This window comes from Crocodylus siamensis, chromosome 1, assembly GCF_052110815.1.
Source record: "Crocodylus siamensis isolate JL-2025a chromosome 1, ASM5211081v1, whole genome shotgun sequence".
Classification (NCBI taxonomy): domain Eukaryota; kingdom Metazoa; phylum Chordata; order Crocodylia; family Crocodylidae; genus Crocodylus; species Crocodylus siamensis.
In genome coordinates this window covers 122178669-122203411 of record NC_143395.1, presented here as the reverse complement: position 1 = coordinate 122203411, position 24743 = coordinate 122178669, and positions in this window count along the sequence as shown.

Here is a 24743-nt window from a genome sequence, read left to right as displayed (position 1 = left end):
CGAGATGATCCCCGTGCGAGGTAAAAGAGGGAAAGGGGCCAGGAGGCTTCCCTGGCTGACCAGAGAAATCCAGGGCAGACTAAGGGCCAAAAGGGGAGCACATAAAAAGTGGAAACAGGGAGAGATCACCAAAGAGGAATATACCTCTTCTGCTCGTGCTTGTAGGGAGGCAGTTAGACAGGCCAAAGCTACCATGGAGCTGAGGATGGCAACCCAAGTAAAAGACAATAAGAAATTGTTTTTTAGATATATAGGGAGTAAAAGGAAGGCCCAGGGAGGAATAGGACCCCTGCTAAATGGGCAGAAACAATTGGTGACGGACAGAGGCGACAAGGCTGAACTCCTCAACGAGTTCTTCGCCTCAGTGTTCCTAAGCGAGAGGCACGACAAGTCTCTCACTGGGAGTGTAGGGAGGCAGCAGCAAGGCACCAGACTTCCATGCGTGGACCCTGAGGTGGTGCAGGGTCACTTGGAGGAACTGGATGCCTTTAAGTCGGCAGGCCCAGATGAGCTCCATCCGAGGGTACTGAAGGCACTGGCCGACATCATTGCAGAGCCACTGGCGGGAATATTTGAACGCTCGTGGCGCACGGGTCAAGTCCCGGAGGACTGGAAAAGGGCCAATGTGGTTCCCATTTTCAAGAAGGGGAGGAAGGAGGACCCGGGTAACTATAGGCCAGTCAGTCTCACCTCCATCCTTGGCAAAATCTTTGAGAAAATCATCAAGGCTCACATTTGTGAGAGCCCGGCAGGACAAATTATGCTGAGGGGAAACCAGCACGGGTTCGTGGCAGGTAGATCGTGCCTGACCAATCTAGTCTCTTTTTATGACCAGGTCACAAAACGCCTCGACGCAGGAGGAGGGGTGGATGTCGTATACTTGGACTTCAGGAAGGCCTTTGACACGGTATCCCACCCCATACTGGTGAACAAGTTAAGGGGCTGTGACTTGGATGACTGCACAGTCCGGTGGGTGGAGAATTGGCTGGAGGGTCGCACCCAGAGAGTTGTGGTGGATGGGTCGGTTTCGACCTGGAAGAGTGTGGGCAGTGGGGTCCCGCAGGGCTCAGTGCTTGGACCGATACTCTTTAATGTCTTCATCAGCGACTTGGACGAGGGGGTGAAATGTACTCTGTCCAAGTTTGCAGATGACACTAAGCTATGGGGCGAAGTGGACACACCGGAGGGCAGGGAACAGCTGCAAGCAGACCTGGACAGGTTAGACAAGTGGGCAGAAAACAACAGAATGCAGTTCAACAAGGAGAAATGCAAAGTGCTGCATCTAGGGAGGAAAAATGTCCAGCACACCTACAGCCTAGGAAATGACCTGCTGGGTGGCACGGAATTGGAAAGGGATCTTGGAGTCCTAGTGGACTCCAAGATGAACATGAGTCGGCAGTGTGACGAAACCATCAGAAAAGCCAATGGCACTTTATCGTGCATCAGCAGATGCATGACAAATAGGTCCAAGGAGGTGATACTTCCCCTCTATCGGGCGCTGGTCAGACCGCAGCTGGAGTACTGCGTGCAATTCTGGGCGCCGCACTTCAAGAAGGATGCGGATAACCTGGAGAGGGTCCAGAGAAGGGCCACTCGTATGGTTAAGGGCCTGCAGGCCAAGCCCTACGAGGAGAGATTAGAGAAACTGGACCTTTTCAGCCTCCGCAAGAGAAGGTTGAGAGGCGACCTGGTGGCTGCCTATAAGTTCGTCAGGGGGGCACAGAAGGGAATTGGTGAGTATTTATTCACCAAGGCGCCCCCGGGGGTTACAAGAAATAATGGCCACAAGCTAGAGGAGAGCAGATTTAGATTGGATATTAGGAGGAACTTCTTCACAGTTCGAGTGGCCAAGGTCTGGAACGGGCTCCCAAGGGAGGTGGTGCTCTCCCCTACCCTGGGGGTATTCAAGAGAAGGTTGGATGTGTATCTAGCTGGGGTAATGTAGGCCCAGCACTCTTTCCTGCTTATGCAGGGGGTCGGACTCGATGATCTATTGAGGTCCCTTCCGACCCTAGCATCTATGAATCTATGTCTATTCACTCAGCTTGCGGTCAGCGATTTACCAGCTCAGCTGGCTACAGGTTCTTTTAGCTGACCAGCCTGCAGATATCTAGAAAACTAGGACAAACTATTGTTTTTGGTTTAATTGTTTTTAGATCAGCAGGGACAAGTTTTAAAAAAAAGCAAAACCAAGAAGACTTACTTGTTATTCAACATGACCTAAAAACCCCGGGATACTCTTTGTCTTTGGACACCTATAGCCACTTAATAGAAAAATCTCTGCTGCTTTCTATATATACACAATGCTGGGTTCTGAACTAGGTGTTAGGAGTCAAGAAAGAGACCTTGTAAGTAGGTCACTAAAAACATCAGCTCAATGTGCAGCAGTGACCAAAAAAGCCAATAAAATATGGGGCAGCATTAAGAAAGGAATTGGAAACAAAATGAAGAAAAACATGATGACACTATGCAAATCCATGATGACACTATGCACATCTCAAATACTGTGTGCCGTTTGGTCTCCACATCTCAAAAAGTTTTTAGTAAAATTTGAAAAGTTACAGAAAAGGGCAACCAAAATGATAACAGGCACTTGACATACCAGGAGAGACTAAGAAGGCAACGCTTCAGTTTAGAAAGGAGAAGGCTGACTGTGAGGGAAATACAATAGATGTCTATAAAATCTGGAAGGATGTGGACCAAGTGACTAGGGTACTGTTATTCACCGAGTCCCATAATATTAAGATTAGGGGGCATCCACTGAAATGAGTAGGAAACTGGTTAAAAGCTAACAAGAAAATACTTTTTTACGCATTTTAAGTTTCTGGCAGAACAACAGTCTCAAGTTGCAGCAAGGGAAGTTCAGGTTGGATATTAGGAAATGTTTTCTCACTAGGAGGGTAGTAAAACACAGGAACAGGTTACCCAGAGAGGCTGTGGACTCTCCATCTTTGGAGGTTTTTAAGACTTGGCTAGAAAAAGCTTTGGCTGGGATGTTCTAGGTAGGAATGGTCCTGCTTCGAGCAGGGGGTTGGACTAAGTGACCTCCTGAGGTCCCTACTAACCCTAACTTTCTATGATTCTGTGTGGTTAATTTGTAGAATTCATTGCCACAGGAAGTAGCGGAGGCCGATAGCATAGCCAGATTCAAAAAAGGGCTAGACAAATGCATGAATGATAGATCTATTAATTGCTAATGGATATACTAACAAATCCAAGTGGGAACAGTGGCTACATCTTTTCAGTTCCTCTCAACATGAATGACCAAGGTGCACAAGTCCTTAATTTTACACAGCCAGCCTACAATCAGAAACACACCTCTTAATAACACAGCAAAGTCTTGAGATTTTGTAATAATTTCTTTCAGGGATGCAGCCCTGCTTCTTTGCAAAATCACCTTGGTTTTGTGAGGGGGTAATTCACCTGAAATTAATGGAACTACACTAGCATAAAATGGGTGAAATGGAGTGAGAATCACACCCAGAGTGTATAATTTGTTCTGACATAATAGGATGAAACTATTTGTTTGATGTTTATTTTCAAACTGCAGTGCTGATGAAATGTGTCATGCTGGAAGATCCACTAATGGAAGTCCTATTTCTCCATGAACTCGGTATACACTTCAACCTCTCTGCATGCTTCACTACCAATATGCCTCAGCCCTGACCTGGATATGCTATTTCCAGTGTGACAGGGTAGTTTTGTCTCGATGTCCATTCAGTACTTGACGTCTCTGTGGAGAGCGCCAAAGGGGACAGCAATCAATGTCAGTTGTAATGTTACAGTGCAATGCTGTAGAAACCTGTCCAATAGGTAGTGGATAGACACACCCATCTGATCCCACGTAATAATCAAATAGCCTATTTTCAGTCAGTAGTGACCTACTTTTATTCACACTGATGACCTAGCTCTAAAAGGCTCTAAGACCTATCTAATATTCCACTATGAATCCCATAATCACAGATTCATATGTGATGGCATGTTATATAAATTTTGTCAAGGTGAAGGAGAAGGAGCAAAGAAAGAAAAAAATCTTGCCTTTTTTAAATGGAGGTTCCCTGATGTGATGCAACATTTGGAGTAGAGGTGGTTAGCCATGTTAGTTTGAAATCAGACAGAAGACAGGACGGGGTAGTACCTTAGAGACTAACTGGTTCAGAGAGGCACAACCTTGTAAGAAAGAGGGCCTTGTTACACCTTACAGTGTGAGCCACATAAATGTTGATCAGTGTTAGCACTAGTTTGAGTCTGGAGTAATCACACATTCAGGCCATCAGGGGCCTAGAGGACTGAAAGGTAAGATTCCCTTTCCCTACTCTTCTTACTCCTGGTTGCCTTGGGGATCCTCCCCCCCCGTCTTTTGGGGTTCCCCTTGCACCTCCCACCCTGCCTACTTGTAGCTGCTTGGCTCTCTGTCCTAGGGAAGCAGGCAGAGAAAAGTTACCCTACCTGCTCAGCTGGTGCTGCTGCTCTTATCAAGGGCTGAGCCCACCCAGAGAGCAGTATCAATGGTGATAGAGCAGGCAGGTTAATACTTCTGTTTCTGCTCCTCCAGAACAGATAGCGCCACAAGTGGGGAGGAAAGGACATAGTGAAAAGTGATCTGGGGTACTGGGGAGGGTGCAGGGGCAGTACATAGCATCATTCATCAGGGCCAACAGGAGATGGGAAGCAGGTGGGGTGTTTATACAAAGGTGTAGCCTAGAGTGGCTGCACCTTAAGTGTAATAGTAGTTGGGTAGCACAGAGATAATCCTGCCCCTGGTGTTAACATGTGGACAATCCAAGTGTTAAGAGCTCCAGGAGTTGCCCAAAATTACAGTATAACAAGGCCCATAGTCCCAGCAGAGATGGATTAGTAGGCAGCAGGCAGGTAAAAACCAAAAGTTCATAATAGGTACAATTTAATCACACACTTCTGCACGTCATTGCTTCTACATTGTGTACTATAATATACTGACTTTATAATAGCAGTAGCACAAAAGTACAGCTGTAAAGGCAAACTGGTATTACTGACACTAGTTCTCCTGGTAGCACTGCGACCAGAGTACACATGAATGGAATAGCTGTCCCAAATATTTCACAGAGCATAGAATTACATAAAACTTATTATCCTGGTGGCTCCAGTTTTAAAAATCTACAAATGCTAAGAGTCATGTATTACCTCTTATATTTTATGGGTCGCATCCTCAATTAGTGCAAATTAGTGGATAAGGAAGGATAGGGCCTTTAAACAAGGGGCTAGAAAAAAACTGGAAAGATGATAAAGTTTGGCTTTAAGGATCCTGGCTTAATAATGAGTATTAATACTATATTATTATTATTAATTATTTCAAGAGTAGACAAAGTGCCTTAAAAAGGAGGTAACCATCATTTTCCTGAATATTTACACCATCAGTAAACTACAAGCCATTTGCAGCTGACATCATTACAAAACTAATGCTCTGATTTTTTGGCAGTTAAAGCTTTTTTCCAACAAACAAGTGCAACGTGCACAAGATAGGGTCTTGTATAGCAGACTCCTTTCTTTTGGAGGATGCTTTTAATCTTCTCCATCAGTGACTCAACTTAAAACAGGCCTTGAGCAAGACCACACTTCATTTGGGACAATACGAACTTGACCATAACTCCTCTGAAGGTGTTTGTTCCCTCAGGTTCCATTTATAGGACAACTTTGTTCCCTCTTCAGAGAGGCTCTTGGCCCTTTGTGTCTTCTGAGTGGGAAATAATGAGATGCACTTGTTTTGGCTGCTGGTGGGAGCCATAACAATGAGATTATACACACCTGATAATGCTTCTCCTCACCTTGTAGAAGTGAGGGCAAGGTGCTGCAGTAATGAGAAGCTCCCCTTCTCCTTGCACAAGGTGCTTTTGTCTAGAAACCCTGCCACAAAGAGCAATGGCATTAGCAAATACATAAATGGATCTTATCCCTCTTAGGATCATGGGAAAGTACTGCTGCAAGGGACTTCTGAAGGTCATCTAGTCCAGCTCTCTGCTCAAGGCAGGATTGTCCTTGACTAAACCATCCCCTCCTAGTGTCTGTCTAACCTGCTCTTGAAAACTTTCAAGGATGGAGTTTCACAATTTCCCCAGGTAGCCTGTTCCAATGCTTCACCACCATTTGTTAGAAAGTTCCTCCTAATCTCCAACCTAAATCTCCCCTGCTGAAGCTTGAGGCTACTGCTCTTAGTCCTATTCCCTAAGGCCACAGAAAAAAGCGCATGGCCATCCTCTCTGTAATCACCATTCCAGTATCTGAAAACTTATAAAATCCCCTTTATGTCTTCTTTTCTCCAGACTAAATAACCCTAGTTCTTTCAGCCTTTCTTCATAGGTCTCGCTTCCCAGGCCCCTAATCACATTTGTTGCTCTGAGCTGGACTCCTTCCAAACTGTCCACATCCTTCTTGAAATATGGGGCTCAAAACTGGACATAATTTCAGGTGAAGTCTCATCAGTGCTGAATAGAGCAGAAGAATCACTTCCCTTAATTTGCAAATGACACTTGTTTTCCAACTTTAATATATGCTGTAAAGTCTACAAAAAATCTGTTTTTTGGATGTGCATGTACCCTAAAACATAGAATTGGATTCTTCTGAATGCATGTTTAAAAATGGCCTAGTTATAGATCATCAGTGCATCTTGTCAACATAAAATGTAAAAAAATTATGGATAGAAATTCTCATCTACCTCTTTCTCAAGATACTTTTAGTATGTTGGATAGTGCTGTTTTAAATGCAACCTGGCTTCTTTTTTTTCCTCTTTCTTTGGAAATCACAGTGGTCCTATCTTATAGATTGTATAAATAGGCAGGAGCAACTGAGTAGGAAATTTAATAGGCTTTTTCAAAGGCATTTGCATGAGCCCACAATTTGATGTATTATTCTGAAAGCTGTCACACAGATATTCCACATGAATCAATGCTGATGCGTCAGCTTGCTGGCATAATGACACGTATATAATTTCTTAGCATTGGCAGCACATTTCACTCTGCTTTTTAAAATTAGACCAATAAAAGACCTGTTTTTCCATTAGCCTCTTGCCCCCCCTTTATCTGTGTCAGAACAGACTCAGATTCCTGGGTACTATGAATGAATCATGTACTAAAAAGTCCAACGAGGAAACCATTTTTCTAAATTCACAAATTACAATACAGAGCAATGCCTCTCTAGGGATACAGAAAAGTCTAAACTATATACAACAGACACATTTAGGCCTATTTGTAAAGAAAACACTCCCTTTTGGCCATTTGCCCAGATCAGGGAGACAGCTTTCTAAAATGTCCAGCTACTCAGCCCTAGCTGGGTAAAGCAGAGGCTGCACCTCTGTGTATTACTAGGTGCATCTACATGTGCAAGTAATGTGCAGCAATTAACTTCAGTGCAAAATGCAATATGCCTTGGAGTTTATTGCTTCTGGGTGCCACATTTGAACATATGCCCAGGACTACAGAACATTGAACCAGATCAGAGAAGCCCTGGCTGACATGGGCCCTGCGGTGGTCAGCCTGCCAGCCTGGAGCTGCTCTGACCTAGCTCCATATGCTGCAGAAGGACTGGCTGGATACTTTAGTGCATGAGGGTGCATGAGGGCTAGCTAGCAGGCAGCCTCCACACTGAAGCACCGTTGTGCCCCAGCCAGCCACGTCAGTATCTATACTTGCATTGCTGCAGAATGAAAAACTCTGCTGTAGGATACTACTTGTGTTTACAAGTACTAGCCTATAGCAGAGTTAGTTTACTCCATCCTACTGCACATGTAAATGCTGAGACGTTTACTGTGGGGCTAATTAGGCAATTCCACAGTAAATGTCTCATGTAGGTACACCCACTGGGATATAAAATGGCCATCACATCTAGGTGGCTGTTTGAAATCCAGCTCAGGTCACTGAAAACTGCTAGAAGGCAAGGAAGAGGTGCACTTTATAGAATAACTAAATCAGAGATACACAAACTTTAATGAGCTGGAACTTGCTTCATCAGATACTATGAAAGGACATGCACAGAATAGGCTATCAAATAGAAAGAGTAATGTGAATATAAAAAGCAGGGAAGGGACAGAGAAAGTGGAGAGGGGAAAGCAGGGCAGTGCTGACATGTAATAAACCCATAGGGACAAATGTGTCACAAAAGCTAGTCCAGGTAACGGTGTAAGAATTTATAGTCCCTGTCTAGACCATATTTAACACAATCCAGTCTGTGGAAGATTTCTTGTTCCACCATTTCACATTCAAATCAGGTTTTAAAGTTTCACTGCATAAGAAAAGCAACTCTGAGGTCAGCAATGGACTGTTCAGGAAAGTTAAAGTGTTCCATACGGCCTTTTATGCTTTTTGGACTTGATGTCAGATTGGTGTTTCCTCCTTCTTTCACATAGGGATTGCTCAGTCTTCCCAGTGTAGACAGCAAAGGAGTATTGCTGGTCATGGCCTATAGAACACTGGTAGAGGAGCAGGTGAATGCATCTCAGGCATTATAATCATGTTAATTTTATTCCAGTGATGATATGATCTGTATTGATTGGAAGCTGCTAAGTAATGATTGCTTAGGTGATCTGTTTTAAGTGAGGGGGTTTTAGCCCAGAAGAGATAATCAAGTTGTAAAGTGGATCACTTACCCCATTTTCTAATAAGGGTAGTTGACTCTGGCTTCACGGTTTCAAACCAGTTATTTTACATAGACAACCTTGTCCCCACCGCAAAATGAACAAGCAAGCAAACAAACAAAACTTAACCATGCTGTCTTCTTTCAGACCTTAAGACAAACTGTGGCTCTGTGCTTCTTCCCCCAGTACTCTAACCTGCCCCCTCCTGGAGTTTTTAAACAGTCTTTGTGGCTTCTCCCTCATTAGCTGGTCTCAGTTCCTGCTGGCTCCCAGCCTCCCAGCCAGGGAGACAATTAGCTTCTGACAACCTATAGCTGGGTTCTGAGTACTGGAGAGCCTGAGTACCTCCTTACATAAAGTAGCAGGAATCCTAGAAATGTCTTACCTAGATCTTACCCGGCATCCTGGTTGGTAGTCTCAGTAAATACTAAGGCACAAATGTTTATAGAAGCTGAAGTCCCCTCTCAGCCACTGAGGATAAGAGGAAGACTGAGACAGACTACACTGATACCGCAAGCCCTGGGGAGAGGCCCTGATGTCATTCAATCCTGGATTTCTATAAGCACCAACTACCCCCAAACAAATATCAAATATTAGAGTTAAAGCTGTACACAGGCAATTTTTTCACCAGAAGTGGCAAAGGTGTCGAACATCAGGTGTACCACATTCAGAAAAACAAAGAACCTGGGGTGTCTGAGAATGGCTGAACCAGTAGTATAACTGAAGGGGGTTGAGCAGGGCATCAGCCCCCCATCATTGCTGGGTGGGGGACACAAAAATAACCATTGCTACAGCTGGTGGCTGGCCACACCAGCTGGACAGGAGGTGCTATTTCTCCATGCCTGGCCACTACCTTGGGTGTGGAGCTGCCGTGTTATGTCTCTGGGCTGATCCCTGACTCAGAGCTCAAACAAACACAAAACTTTTCCCTTTTTCAGGTTCCATGGCATTTTTCCGTTAGAAATTAAATTCAGAAATATGTCAGGCACCTTCAGGACTTTTACTGCTCCTGTCACTATATTCTCTCCTCCTCCCCTGACTACAAGTGTTTATCCCCTTCTATTTGTTTGCTTCCAGGGATATTTTAGGTGGAGGCAGTTTAAAGGAAAATGAAAAACACCCTCTGCAAGAATGAAGGCTTATAGAAAGACAGGGCAAGCCCATTGGGCATCTATTTGCCTTTGGAGAGATTACTTATGAAAACACAACAAACATCCATTTCTTACCAGAGGTAAACAGATGCATTTCCCTTCTATTTATTAGCATAGAGAAAAACCTGTTCCCAGTCAGTGCCTGCAGTATGCCCAGGTCTGAATCCAGACCACAGGTCTGTAGCTGGCTTCCAAATGACTAAGCATCCTGGTGCTCCTCTGAAACATAAGGCTGTCTGTTCTGCTTCTAAATCAACATGTCTTCCTTTTAATTAGGTTCAACAGCTTGACCTCCCAGGAATGGCTCCTAATCCTTGGGGAGTCTGCAAAACCACCAGTTCCCTCTTGTCTGCTGTGAGACTTAGCAGCGTTATAATGTGCCAACAATACCAGAGGTAGTTTAGAAATACCACTGACTAGAGAATACCACAAATGTTACCATTAGAGGAGAAATCTACAGTAATCAAAAGCCAGTGTTTGATAATTGTGCTATATTGTGGTTGAATACATTACAAGGCAGCATGCATGTCTACCAGCATTTTCCAAGCAAAAGTAACCAATCTACAGCAACTAAAATTGCCACACTGTTAAAACATTCCTACTGTTCCTGAGAAATGAGAAGGCAATCATCTAACCTTGCTGCAATGAAGCTGAATATTGATAAGAACAGAGTACAGAAGGAAAAGGATTTCTGTGCCCCATACTGGGGAGATCTTCGTTCTACTAAAAGGTGACATTTGGAGTCAAAGCTTTCCCTTTATTTACAAAATGTGTATATAGCAGGTGTAGAAATAGTACAGGCTCCCCCAAAATTGATGCACTAATATGCTTCATCGTTGCCTCAGAATATTATCTGCATGGGTGACAGCTAGTTAAAGTGCCTTGGCTCGCTCATCCGAGCCTGGTGTTCGAATTCTGTCATTCTTGGAGATGATTTGTGTGTAGGGACCTACTGAAATCATGACTGCGGATTTTGAAGAAAACATGAAATCCAGCATAGCACATGAAAGCAGGCAAGGTCTATGAATCTGTTTAAAAAAAGAAAAGGAAAACTTGCTGAAAAAAAATGCTGCCTCCCCAGAGGGAGCCAACCATCCTCATGGCGCGGCAGCCTGGCCACGCAGCCTGGAGGGTGGGAGGGGAGGCTGCCGGCATATAGGGGCATGAATGACGTGTGCCCCCGGCACCTGTGGGGGCATGGCAGTGGTGGGAGCTCCTGCAGATGCTGCCGGCGGTGTCGGTGGTGGGGTGGCAAGCACTGACCGTCTTTTCGTAGTGGGGGCACTGCCACACTCAGGGGGTGCACGTGCACCTGCTATGCGTTGTCAGCACATGGGGGAGTCCAAGATGGCTGCCAACCCCATCCTTTACCACTGATTGCCTGAGACAGCTGCCTGTCATGCGGCCCCACCACTCTCCACCAATTGGCAGTGGGAGGGGAGGGGCATGATGGACAGCCCTCCCAACCAATCAGTGATGAGGGTTGGGGCTGTATGGCTGACAGCCCTTGCAGCCAATCCGCTGTGAGGGGTGAGGCCAATCAGAAGCATGGGTGGCCATGGCCATGATAATCCCTTGAAAATGGTAGCCAGCCCTGTGATCTGCCTGTGAAATGGCCTGGCTGCCTCCTCAAGTTGGGTAGACTCCTATTTACGTGCCATAGACACCTGTCTACTGCAAACTTGATTTAGATCATTAGTTAATTTCTCATAGATGACCAACAGTCAAATCCAATAATTTCTTTATATCATGATTATGTCTTGCATTTAGGACGGAACAACCCCACGCGCTGGTATGGGCTGGAGACTGACTGGCTGGGCAGCAGTTCTGCAAAAAATAACCTGGGGGTTACAGTAACCCAACAGTGTGCCCTTGTTGCCAAGAAGGCTAAAGGTAGTAGGAGCTGCATTTGTAGGAGCGTTGCCAGAAGATTGAGGGAAGTTATTCTTTCCCTCTATTTGGCACTGGTGGGACCACATCTGGAGGACTATGTCCAGTTTTGGATCCCCTCCATCCACCCCTACTATAAAGGATGTGGACAAATTGGAGATTGTCCAGCAGAAGGCAATGAAAACGGTTAGGGGGCTGGGGCCCCGGCTTATAAGGAGAGGCCGAGGCAACTGGGCTTATTGAATCTGGAGAAGAGAAGGATGAGAGGGGATTTAATAGCAGCCTTCAACTACCTGAAGGGGGGTTGCAAAGAGGATGGAGCTAGACTGTTCTTGGTGGTGGCAGATGACAGAACAAGGTGCAATGGTCTCAAGTAGCAGCAAGGGAAATTTACCTTAGATATTAGGAAAAACTTTCTCACTGGAACGGGTTACTCAGAGAGGCTGTGGAATCTCAATCCTTGGAGGTTTTTGAGCCAGGCTAAACAAATAATGAATACATTTGAAGAAAGAAAAATTAAATTCACAAATGATTTGCTAACCGAAGAAGAGAAAAACGTTGTAATAAATGTACTGAACAGTTCAACTGGCTCTATCTAGGAGTGGTATTATAGTCACGGGCGTTGAAAGTGGACAAAATCTCTGTGAACCAAATACTGTGGTCATAACTATCCAACAGATAGAAAATATATTAAGTGGCCACATCTACATGAGACGCTTACAGAGCAGTACCTCATTACTACTGAACAGTTGCGTTGAATGGCACAAACCATGATGTAGTAACAAGCTACTGCGCAGTCAGCATCACCAGGGATGCTACTGTGCAGTAACGCTGGTTACTGCACATTCATTTAACACTTGGGTATGCAAGTACTAAATGACTGCACAATAACAACTGCGCAATCAGCATCTCATGTAGACGCAGTTAGTGTCACTAGTAGGGATGTTTTAAAAGAGCCTTCCTGCAATAGGTTTTGAGATATAATTTTAAATCTTACAGCACATTAAATACTTTTTAGATCTGTAAAAAAGTAAGTCACTACATACAACTTAAAATGAATGAACCAGTATACTTTGAAGTGTCTTTTCTCCCAAGATATGCACATGGAACATTCATTAGTATCAACAGATTCTTAAAGACACAAATGCATTAGTCATGCATCAGATCACATTGTATATTTTGTTAAGAATCTAAATGTTGGGTGACTCAGATGGTCAGACTCTCTTTTTCCCATATGAATCAGAAGTAAAACTTGCAGAATCCTCAATTAATAAATAGGCATTTTGAGTAACATGTAACTGTTTTTGGAGACTGTGTCATCAGTGAATTAATTATATTGAGTTCTAAACACTTCTGTAGATTATGTGTGATGAGTATAAGGACAAAAGAGCCAGGTGTTAAAAACTAACTGTAAATATTAAAGTTAGCAGCCCAGTTCAGCAAGACTGTACCTTAAGGAGCTCGTCTGCACCAGAGCAACTGAGTGCACAAAAGTCACTGAATCGTACTGCCCATGTTTTGCAATCGCTTTGCAGAGCCATGGGGAATCAGACCCTGAGTCCACAATTTAAGCAATCCTTGTTTTGGGTTTTTTTTCGAAAATCCCTGTTTAGACTGACATTTTCTATTCAAGCAGTTAGTACTGTCTCCAGGTTGAAGATGAGTCACGTCACAATTCCAGATGAGTTAAACAAATCAACACATTCCAGAAGTGATTCACTAACAGTGGTTTTGAAGACATTTGCATATGTTTTAACCCTGAGCAATGACAGTTATCAGAGGGTTTCTATTTGTCTCTGAAATATCTATTTCTGGTTTCTTTTTCCAACTTTCCAATCTGTACCAAATTAAAATCACATTGAGGCAATGTTGAATAGTATGAAAAAATTTACCATATGTATACAATTTGATATCTGTAGAATTTGGCATCCTCAGAGCTATATGGCTGCATTAAAAAAAAACAGTTGGCCTGACTTTGTGAGTATGTAACATTCTTTGAAGTATTTTGTTTTTCTGTGTAAAAACTGTATCTGTCCACGAGATGTGTAACTCTTTTCTTCTTTTTTGTAAGGGGCCCCTCTTGCATTGCAGCTTATAATGAACAGAGAGACAATAGACTTGAAAATATTTTCTGGCAATGCAAGGTTTTAAAAAATTCAAATCAGGCTGAACAGTTTAGTGCAGTGCATTGGCCAGCTTGCCAAAGTACACAAACCATATGCATGGTTGTAAAGACAAACTTTACATACAATAAGGGTAAATCTCGCTCCCACTGTACTTGTAAGTAACCGGGCTACAGTAGCCTATTGTATTCCCCCTTCATGGTGGTAAGGGATATGGATGGTGAATCTGTATAGTTGTGAAGCCATTAGTGGTGACCCTCACCTCAGCCTGCCCAACCCTCTTCCTCCAACGCAGCACACAGGAATCTGCACGGAGCTGGTTACGCAGTACACAAAGGATATGCTTTCATTGAGGAGAGTGAACTGTACATCAAGTTTTTCTCTTGCCGTAAAAGCACCCCTACAGGGTACTTTATAGACTAACCTAAATGTGTGTATACATGTACATATATAGAGCCGCAGTAAGGGTGGCCAAAATTTGGAATGGGCTTCCAAGGGAGGTGATGCTCCCCTACCTTGGGGGTATATAAGAGAAGGCTGGACAGGCATCTGGCTGGGGTCACCTGACCCCAGCACTCTTTCCTACCTAGGCAGGGGGTCCGACTCGATGATCTGTTGAGGTCCCTTCTGACCCCAGCATCTATGAATCACAGACCCAACATCCCCTCCCTATCTTGGTGCCAGGGCCATCTGCCAAGGCAGTCCTCAGAGGCCACCAGCCATGTCTTCAACTCAGTTTTCCCACCCAGAGGAGCAAACAGCCCCTTTCCGACCCATCCCCAAGCTCTCTCCTCTCCCTGTCCCTACTGCGACCCCTTCCCCCCTCCCTTGGTCTGCTAGGCTTTTGCCTGCAACAGCCATCTCGTAGCAACAAAATGCCACGAGATGGCTGCTTGCTGGGGAGTTCCTCAGCAAGCGGCCATATCATGGCATTTCATTGCAAATTGTATTTTTTGTGAAAATCACTTAATTTAATGATTTTCACAAAAAATGTTAACTTTTAATTTAACCCAGACCCTATCTATCTATCTTACAGCACAAGCTTTTGTGAGATGAAGCTCACTTCCCAACCAGAGTTCACACTTGGGGCCTGATCATCTCTATCTGCACAAGTTATTTCTGATGTAATTCCTCTGACATGATCCACAGATCCTGAGACTCTGAAAAGCCTGGAGTCCAGTCATCACCTTACTGGTCATGGGGGGAAAACAGAATCCTTGTGGTCGTCAGTTTGGGGATGGAAAGAAGGTATTATTAGAGCAAGCAGAAAGCAAGTTAAATTAAAGCGTTCTCATGCACATACCTGCAAAATGTAGAGGAGGAGGAAATTGAAGAAGATGGTGTAGAAGGATGAAAAGGGAGTACAGCAATAGTAGGAAGGAAAAAGCCCAAGAGTGATGAATGAGAGGGCACGGGAACAGAAAAGGGAACAGTTAAACAGCTTCCGTCCTCACTGATTTTTCTCTCAATATCTCTTTCTCTTACTAAGTGAAGAACAAAAATACTCCCGGTCCAAAAATGTCTCACTCAGTATGTGGCCTGGTGTCATGGAAATCACATGCTAAACCCTTGTGAGCACAAAGAAAAGTAAGCAGAGTTGCTGAATGAATGGAAGAAAGAACATATTTGCGCAAATGGTCTTTTACATGAACAACAGTGAACATCCTGCTAATTGCCACCTATGCACCAACAAGGTTTTCATTCTCTAGTGGAACTTATATGAGAAGCTTGATGTTTTCTGGGTCTCTCAGGGTTGACCTTGAAGGTAGAGCATTTCTAAATGGGACAAAAAGAGCTTTCATGGAGAAATAGGTCTCCGCATTCTCTTCTATTCTTCATCATTGGCGGGACTATAATAGATCTCTCTTTCCATCTCCCTCTCATCCTCTGCCAGAATTAAATTGGATGGTCTGTTATTTCAATCTATCTTTCCTTGCTGGAAGGTGCAGACAAGTAGCTAACTGCTATGCCGGGGATTCATGCCCTTTGATCTCTGCCTAACCAAGTATAGCATTTGATTTCACAATTCACATGTAGTTTTAGACTTTGGTCTTCCTCTTCTTTTCATGTTCCCAGATTTGTGCTTTACAGTGAACAAGAATGGTATGAGGTGGTGTCATACTGTGGTGGCTCTAGTTGTAGTTTATTTTTTTATTTTGGATTCTGAGTATTTCTTTTCTCCTTTCTGATGTAAATACTTTGTGCATGTGGTTTGCTCTCCAGGGTGCATCCCTACGAGCATGCATGTGCAGGACTCCTGCACATTTTCTACAGGACATATTTGTGCTGCTGTTATTTGTCCCCGGGCACTCCCCTGCACATGCACTCAGGTGTGTGGCAAAGGGACCCAGAAGGAGTAGAGGAGGCTGGAGCCAGGCCCCAGCAGCCTTACCTGGGGTGCTGGGGACCTCCCAGGGCAGCAGCAGTGCTGAGCCAGCCACTCAGAACCAGCTGGAAGCCAAAGCATGGCTCCAGCCAGCCAGGCTCTGGTTTTTGACAGTGCACACTGCTGCCACGTGTGCTGCACTGCTTTTTTTATCTGTGGGGTTTTTTTGACACCTGGATCTCCTGGCATCGAAAGAAACCTGCTGAGCTGCAAATTAGCAGTGTGGTGAATGGGTGTACATGTGCCACATATGTTTTGCAGAGCCTCAAATGCCTTTGAGGCACTGCAAACAGCACATGCACACTTGTGGGGATGCACCACAGGTGTCTCCATTCTTTGTCTCTGTACCATTAGAGAGTAGTAATTAGAAATTCCCTGCAAACATTCATAGTTGCTCAACTTGAGATGTTCACTGGTATTTTCTTAGCTCATTACTGAATGCTGCATAAATATTTTTTCTTGTACTGCACAAAAACTGCATAGCTTTGTGGTATCTCAGAGGGCTGACAGGCCAGCATATTTTGTTTTATGTTAGTCCTCTCTTAAAAACTGAATCTGCCCACTACAGTTACTTCAGCTTTCTTTTTTAAGCTGGGTCCCTGTCTTGGCATGTAAAGATCTTTGGCTAAATTTGACCTTTTTACACTGGCTGCAGTTCCACTAAAATCAGTAAAGCTGATGCCACTTGTACCAGATCCTTCTCACAACATTGCAGTGGAAAGTTACTGGAGATATCTTTAAAGAAGTTTGCTGGGGAACCTGTAGTAGCCTAGCCAAGGTAGTGTAGAGCTCAGTGTGCACATCTACACAAGACATTTACTGCAGAGCTAATTAGCTCCACAGTAAATGTCTCAGCAGTTAACTCCAGAGCAATAGGGTTCACAGTTTATTCATGTGTAGATGCACTCTCTTTGTCCAGGCAAAGTATGCCTACACTACTTTCCCAGATACTGTGACTTTATTGGAGGCATATTATCCATATTATCTTTTAGCTAATTTTTAAAGACATAACTCCAGTGCCAAGGACACACATACGGATGTTTACTTTTAGCAGAGAAGAAGAGTGGCCCAAGAGCTAGGCATAGTTGCAGATAAGCCCTGAGGAATGTAAAAATGTGCTGTGTAGTAAAACAAGCAATGATCTTTGAAGCAAAATCTGTAAAAGCTCATGGAATAATGATAGGTTGAGCTTAAAAATAGAGATCCAGAATTAAATCAAGGTTTTTGTTTAATTGTTAAAAAGCGTTCTTTTTTCTTTTCCCCGGGGCTGTATGAGAGGTCCACACAAAAGTGAGAGAACTGATTTTTTTGACTTTTCAGTTAAAATTGAAACTGCCAGTGCTCAAATGTTATCAGCACGTCAAGAAATAGACTGAAAAAATTGAAATGTACTTTTTTTTCCCTTTAAGCTCTTTAATTTGTAATAGTGAAAGGTTCCATTTTCTAAATGTTTCAGACACATGATTTTTAAAAAAGTTTTAAAGTCCAGGCAGTCCCTTTAAAAGTGTCTTTTTACATGAAGTAATGCTTAGGTTGAACTTAAAACTATTTTTAAATGTTTAAGTATTCTACTTCCTGTCAATAGATAAATGATCTGATTATTACAAGTTTGTAGAATGACAAAAATGACTGAGAAAAAGAATTGTGTAGCATAGAAAGCTGTTATTTTTCTCTGTACTAATATTATTTTGGGATAAGTTTTTTATTTAATTTTTACATATTTCATATTTTAATCTATTATGTTTATTCAGTATGAATTTGTGTTCAAGTAAAATGTTTGACAATAATATATACTTTTCAATGCTAAGTCAACAAAATAAACAGTAACGTTTGGGAGGAGTGCCCTCTAGTGGTAGTTACAAAGAAATCACAGAAAACTTAGTTTGCTGGCTGACTTCAGTGTGGGATTTAGCAATCAACTGGGATTTCAGCATGGGATTTCAACAATCAACTTCAGGAGTCACAGGATAAGTGACTACAGAAGGCTAAGAGCTAAACTATGGAATAGACCTAGCTTTTAATGGAACTATTGCCGGTATCAAAAGGTCCAAATTTGGCTACAAATCGTTACATGGCAATAACAGGTTTGGTTTTCAAACCAGTGTTGGATATCTCCATTTTCTCCACAAATGTAGAAAACTGTCACCAAAGAAAAACATGGAAAACACAGGCAAATAAACAGATGCTAAGTAATTTTGTTCCTGAAAGGACAAAAATGGTTGAATGGAACATAGTACACCATACTATTTTTATGAGGCAAGAGAAAGTTCTAAGGAGGCAGGCCAAAATTTTGTTTTACCTCTAGTTTGTGCATTGAAGGAAAATTCTTTTGCAGATTTTTTTGTCCATGACTCCAAAATAAGTGGAATAAAATGTTTTTGCCATGCCTAAAGCTAAACTAGTATGTTGAAAATGTAATTCCATTTAGCCACAGTACATGGCCTCTATACATCTCAGCAGGCTGCTGCCGCCGATGTAAGCACCAGACCAGTTCAGGTTTGGATATGTACCACACTCATCACTACAATGGGATGTAAAATCCAATTCTGGAGTGAAAGTCTTTGCTACAGGACCAGAGGATGAAGCCGAAGTATTAATAGCACTTGTGGATAGCTGAGCCTCTTGGCTTTCTTGACTCCCCTTTTTCTCAACCACTTTTCTTCTGTCTCCCTGCCTCCTCATTGCAACATAGTCCACTAGCAAGAACCATTGCTAACAGCTTAAAATGCTGATGTTGGAAGGCTTTTTTGCAAAACCTGAATCATACTTGGCCACTAGACTTGAAGCATCCACGGGTTCTACGCACAGGAATTACTTTGGAATATGTCATCGTGCATCTGATGCAGGCAACCATGCCAAAGGATGCATCTCTTGTTGAAGAACTGTTGTTAGACATGTTTCTTTCTCAGGTACTTTGATCTTCCATTTGACATTAGTTATATAGTAAAGACAGCATGTTTGGGAAGTGTTTACCCTTCTTCCATGGTTGCGGTAGGTTGAGGGAGCAGCTACATCACTGTCAAGTTTTTCCAATTCTCTGTCAGTGTTGGCTACCTTTTTAGGATCACTAGCTTCCTCAAAACCATTTAACATTCAGATTCACATTTCTTTACATTTCAAGAAGCCAATTTTAAAGTGGTTCATTTTTAGCTAGGAGGTAAAAAATAGATCAAGGAGCTTTTGGCCCAAGTTTTCTGGGGCCGTCTCTGCTTGAGGCATGCTACTCAGCCCTAAAAAGATCTTTCCTGGACATTCAAGGCACTACTGGACCCCTGGCATGCTCTGTTCTGATGAAGATGGCCATTGTACACTGATGAAGGATCAAGCCCCTTGGAAGTCAGTATCACTGTAGGGCATGCTGGATGGCAGAGATAAGCTGCAGTTCCAATCACCTGCAGTTTCAGCTGAAAACTACTTGCTAACCAGTTGCACCAGATGAAGAGTCCCTTTGCATATATAATTTTTCATAGGATTCCTAACTTAGTGTGCAAGAATCCCATATGTCACACGTTGCACTGGATTATGTGCTACCAATAGACCTACCATGGCTGACTAGACACCTTCAAGAAGCAACACTTCCAACAGATCTGCAATGATAGTTCAAAGTGCTTTCATCCATCTTTGTCACTGGCCCTGTTTTTAGACCTGCTTTTCACTGAGGTTGTAGCTTCTAGATCCTCCATGCTTTGAATTCAGTAGGCTCTCCCTGAACAGATGCATTGAATATTCCTGGTTATGTCAGAATGTAATGGATTTGATAGATTTAACTCTGGAACAGGAGAATTACTATAAATGGAAAGACTACACCTTGGGCTTTACTTTTTGAAAGATAGTAATGCCCTTGATTTACAGTAATGAACAGAAATAAAGGCAACCCTTCACTTTGATCATAGCACCCCATGAATGCTGCCTAAGAAACTACACAGCTGCACTCTCCAGCAGCAAGGACCCAAAGCTGTTATATTTTTATGTTTCTAGGACTTTTAGGCTCGTGCAACGTGCTCTCCTTTCTGAAGTGCTAGGAAGAAATGCCGTCTTAAGTACAAGAGCTCTGATTGCAAATTCTGACTTACATGTGGGTTACAACCAGAGAGGGAAGACTCTGTGGTCTCCCACTCTTTTTTCCCTACAAAGAGGAGAGGTGGAAACTACTTAGTAATGTCCTCTGGGAGGTACAGAGGAGATGTGCAACTGGCACAGAAATTGTTATTGGATCAATTAAAATGAAGGGTTCTGTCCAAAACTACATGAAGCTCAGAGAAACTCAGATTTGAATTGTGTGTGAGATACCTAAAAAAAAAATGCTTCAAAGCAAAAATTAAATTGGGGTGCACAGACTGGATGCTCAGAAGAATACAGCTTGGTTTAAAAGCTCAGAATGATTGGACTTTGCAGAGTGAGCCTGGAAGCAATGGTTTTGGAAAAGGCCTTGGAAAAGGAAAGGATGTATTTGACATTCAGCATATTTTAACTTCCCAATAACTTAATTATGTCCAGAAAACATAAGACCAAAGTAAACTTTATTACAAGGCTCTATTTAGTAAAAATCCAAAGTTAACCTTGTCCAGACTTCTTAGATTCAGTAGTTGTCTAAAATTCTTTGCTTTGCCCTTGGAGCTCAAACCTCAGCTATTCCTTCCCAAACTACCCTGGACCATGGCAGATGGTTTTTAGGGAGTGCATGTCACAAGATCAAAGGCCGCCAGCCATGGAGCAGTGCTCTTACCTTCAGATTGGCATGGATATAGTCAATAATGCTGAAAGGAGGTACACAGGGTTGCCACAAGCCTGCATCAAGCAATTACCAGGATCAAGCAATGCTCAGAAGAGTGCTGCATAGAACAGAACTGTGTATTCACTTTGCCTTCATTGCCTGGCAGCAACTCAGACCATGGTTTGAAGCTCACCTACATACAAAAAGAATCAGAGCAAGAATGGAAGGATTTATAGACGGCCAACCATTGCAGATATGCTATTTTGGTTTAATCCCCTGAAGAACATTTTTTTAGAGACTGAAAGGCAATAAATCTCACTAAAAATCCTACCGTTCCTCTTGGTAGTTTGCATAGGTTCCATTTTTTAGCTGACCTTCATTAGTTTCTATTGGTCCTTGTTGACTTTTACTGGAAGATTAATAAGTTTCAAGTAATTGGTAGCCAAAATTGCATTAGTTGACTATATGGAACCCATGAAAAATTGTCTACCACAAATTTATCACTGCCAGAATCAAACGTCTCAGGACCAGCAACTGTACTACTCTGCATTTCCACCGTGTTCTTATTCGGTTATTTTGGGTTCAGTTGTTGTCGAGGGCACAGCCTCGTCCTATTGACTTCACTGGGAGAAGAATTTAACAAATTAATGAACAGGACAGGATTTATAAGGCCTGTCTAGCTAACAGAGCTAGGGACTGGACTCAGTGATTCTAGGGGCACATCTACACGTGGCTGTATGGTGACACTGCTACAGCGCCGTGCTTTAGTACTTCCTTTTCCAGAAGGAAGTACTAAAGCACAGCACAGTATGGGTGGTTACTGCACTGTGTGTGTGGTGCATGGTTAAATTTTCCCCACTACATTGCCATAGCGGCACACAATACCCAGGGAGTACGCTGCTGCAGTGATACAGACGGTGATCACATGTAGACGCATGTGATTGCTACATCATCATAGGGCAACGTGTCCTATATTTCTGGGCCTACCCTGGGGCATGACTTAGAGACTTAACATGTTAAACAATATATTTTAACAAATATGCAATTAATTGCGGTAGAACTCCATGTAGATAAAAGTTGTTGTCTTTAAAAACATATGAGGTTAACCATGTTACTTTGATGTGCTTTTAAACAGAGGAGTGCATTCCAAGACAACACACTATATGTCAAATCCAGCCTCCAATGAAGTCATTGAGACCTGTGCCATTGACCTCAGTGGGCCCAGGAATTTACTTCAGATTAGTTAACACACAATAGCTATTGCAAAGCAATGTCAATTCCCAGTGTATGCAAGCCCTGTGTAGGCCCAGTGACTTACTGTCACACCAACACAAGAATAGGCAATTAAACAATTTTATACAACAAGATTCCAGGTACTGAAGGGAAATTCATATATGTATGGTTTCTGACACTGCTTTAGTCAAAGTAAAATCACAGTTTTTTTCAGGAGTGCACTGAGCAACGTGCTAAACATCTGTTACGTGTGTTTCATTCTCTCTTACATCTCCAACCAGCATCCCTAGGGATAGAGAAGGGCCCTCACTATTAGAAGAAACTAGTTGGATCCAAATTAAAAAACAAAAAAACCAGAAACAGAAATAAATAAAAAAGCAAGGACTAAGCTTTTCTTGATTATTTAAAATAAACTGTAGTGTTTAGTAAATGACATTTGTATCTGATCTGGCTGTGGGACTGGAGACAGGAAAAGCAGTGATGAATTCACTACTGTCACATTCCCTTCAGAAGGCCAACAGTATGAATGAAATGAGCTTTAGTTTGGAGATTAATTTAATAAGCAAGAAAATACAGCTCTGCTCTGTGACAGAATGTATAATATCAAATGTGCTACAAAGTAAGGAAAAACAATAATGTAACTTCAAAGGTTCCCTCTCAGTTTGACACATGGTCACTTTAAAAACATGCATTAAATTTAGTTTCAGTTACAACACCTGATCCTGAATCCTCCTGCCAAAGATTTTCTGGTCTCACCATAATATTTTCCTATTTAAAGAAAACGTTTTTCTCACTCCTGTTACTGTGGAAAGATCCACACAAATAAAAATATGTACACTGAAAACATAGAGAAACCGATTTTCTCCTTTCCTAGCAGTCACAGTCACCATCTTTAAAAAAATGGTGTGGTCCATTCCCATTTATGCTAAGACCCTTTTCTGTAGGCCTAGCTCTGTAAAGAAGCTTACATTAGCTATTGACAATGAGCTTATATATATATAAGTTCTGGATCAGGTTCTACAAAGGGCCTATGTCTACAGGGTTCTGAGGGCCACAATTCCTATTTATGCTAATGAAAGTCAAGGTGTTTAGCACTTTAAAGGAGGCATTTAACACCCTGCAAAATCTCATTCAAAGCCTACATACAGTCACACAGGATCTGAGAACTGTCTAATTCTAATGCTAATACATTCATCATTGGAGAACGCTGAAACTAAAAGGATGTTATATGAAGCCGTCCTTTTTAAAGCTCTTAGGCTCCCTGGTTTACTTTACTTGTAAGCAAAAGTCCTTTATCTTTGCTTTTTCATTCCAGATGTTATTTTGCCCTCCACTCATTATAATGCAAAATCCATGCAATACAGAGTATGTCGTGCTCAACGTGGTTCCATAGTTTAATCAATAACATCCATTTGATTGAAACTGATAATAAAAGTATTGGGAGAAACATTCAAGAGAGAAGAGGAAGTCCTACCATGCTAAGCTGTGCAGAAATCAGAGTGAAAGCAGGTACTTGCAGTACTGGTTCAGAGGATGAGGGTCTGATTTAGAATGTGCTTTGGCTGGTTTTACTCCACTGGCTTCACTGTAGTTACTTCTGAGTGGCAAGGATGTGGAACTGAATTTAGGCCTTGAATATTTTATTAAAGCAAAACATCTTTTGCAGAACTAAGTAATCAAGCTACCTGAAAATAAGGACCTTCACACTGAACCTGTTTATATGGTATTTCCCTAGTTTGGAGCATTTTGTGGAAGGAAATGGGTGATGTAGACCACACACCTTTAGCTGAAGAATCCGTTCCAGTCCCCTAAGTATTACAGGTTCTGCCTTCAACAAATGATTCCTGCATCAAGCCCAAAGCGTCCGGCTAGTTAGACAGCTATCCATTTTGGATCTAAGGATTTCAAATGATGGCAAATGCTTCCTAGCTTGTTGTACAGGGGTGTACAACCCCTGGCCCATGGGCCAGATCTAGCCTGCAAAGCTATGTCATCTAGCCCAGGGGTCTCCCCAGGGTTCTGGAAATTTGGTAATGGGGGAGTGGTGGCAGCATTAATTGCTGCTCCCCTGCTGCCAAATTTCTGGATCCGTGGGGAACCCTGTGGGCCAAATACTATGATTCAGTACACTGGATTGCACCAACGCACAGATGAATCCAGTGCCCAGGACTGGGCTGGCACATGCCTAGATTCAGGTGCATGGGGTCAGACATGCAGGATCAGCCCAGTGTGTTGGACTGGACTAGTGTGGATACTGACCTATGGACTGATCCTGTGGGGCTGCAAGGTTGGGGACCAGTGTTGTAAAAGGTCATTCTAATTGCTGATTACGTTTATGATCAAAATTTGTACCATAACTGTGGTCTGAATTTTCCTTGTTTCAGTTTTCAGCCATTGAATTTTATTATAATGGGTGATCTGTCCACATGGGTAATAGATAGCAAAAGTTTTGTTTTTCCTACAGTGCTTTTAAGATTATTTAATCCGATAATGTTCTTTATGGGATCATGAATTAATCATTGTATCCCTGCTCTCTGAGCAGCTATCTCTGCAGATAATTGATTTACCATTAGGAAGAGTGTAGATCTGGGAGTCAGCAAGAACAGTCTTCCTGTATATTTAAATGCAAATACTGTCATTT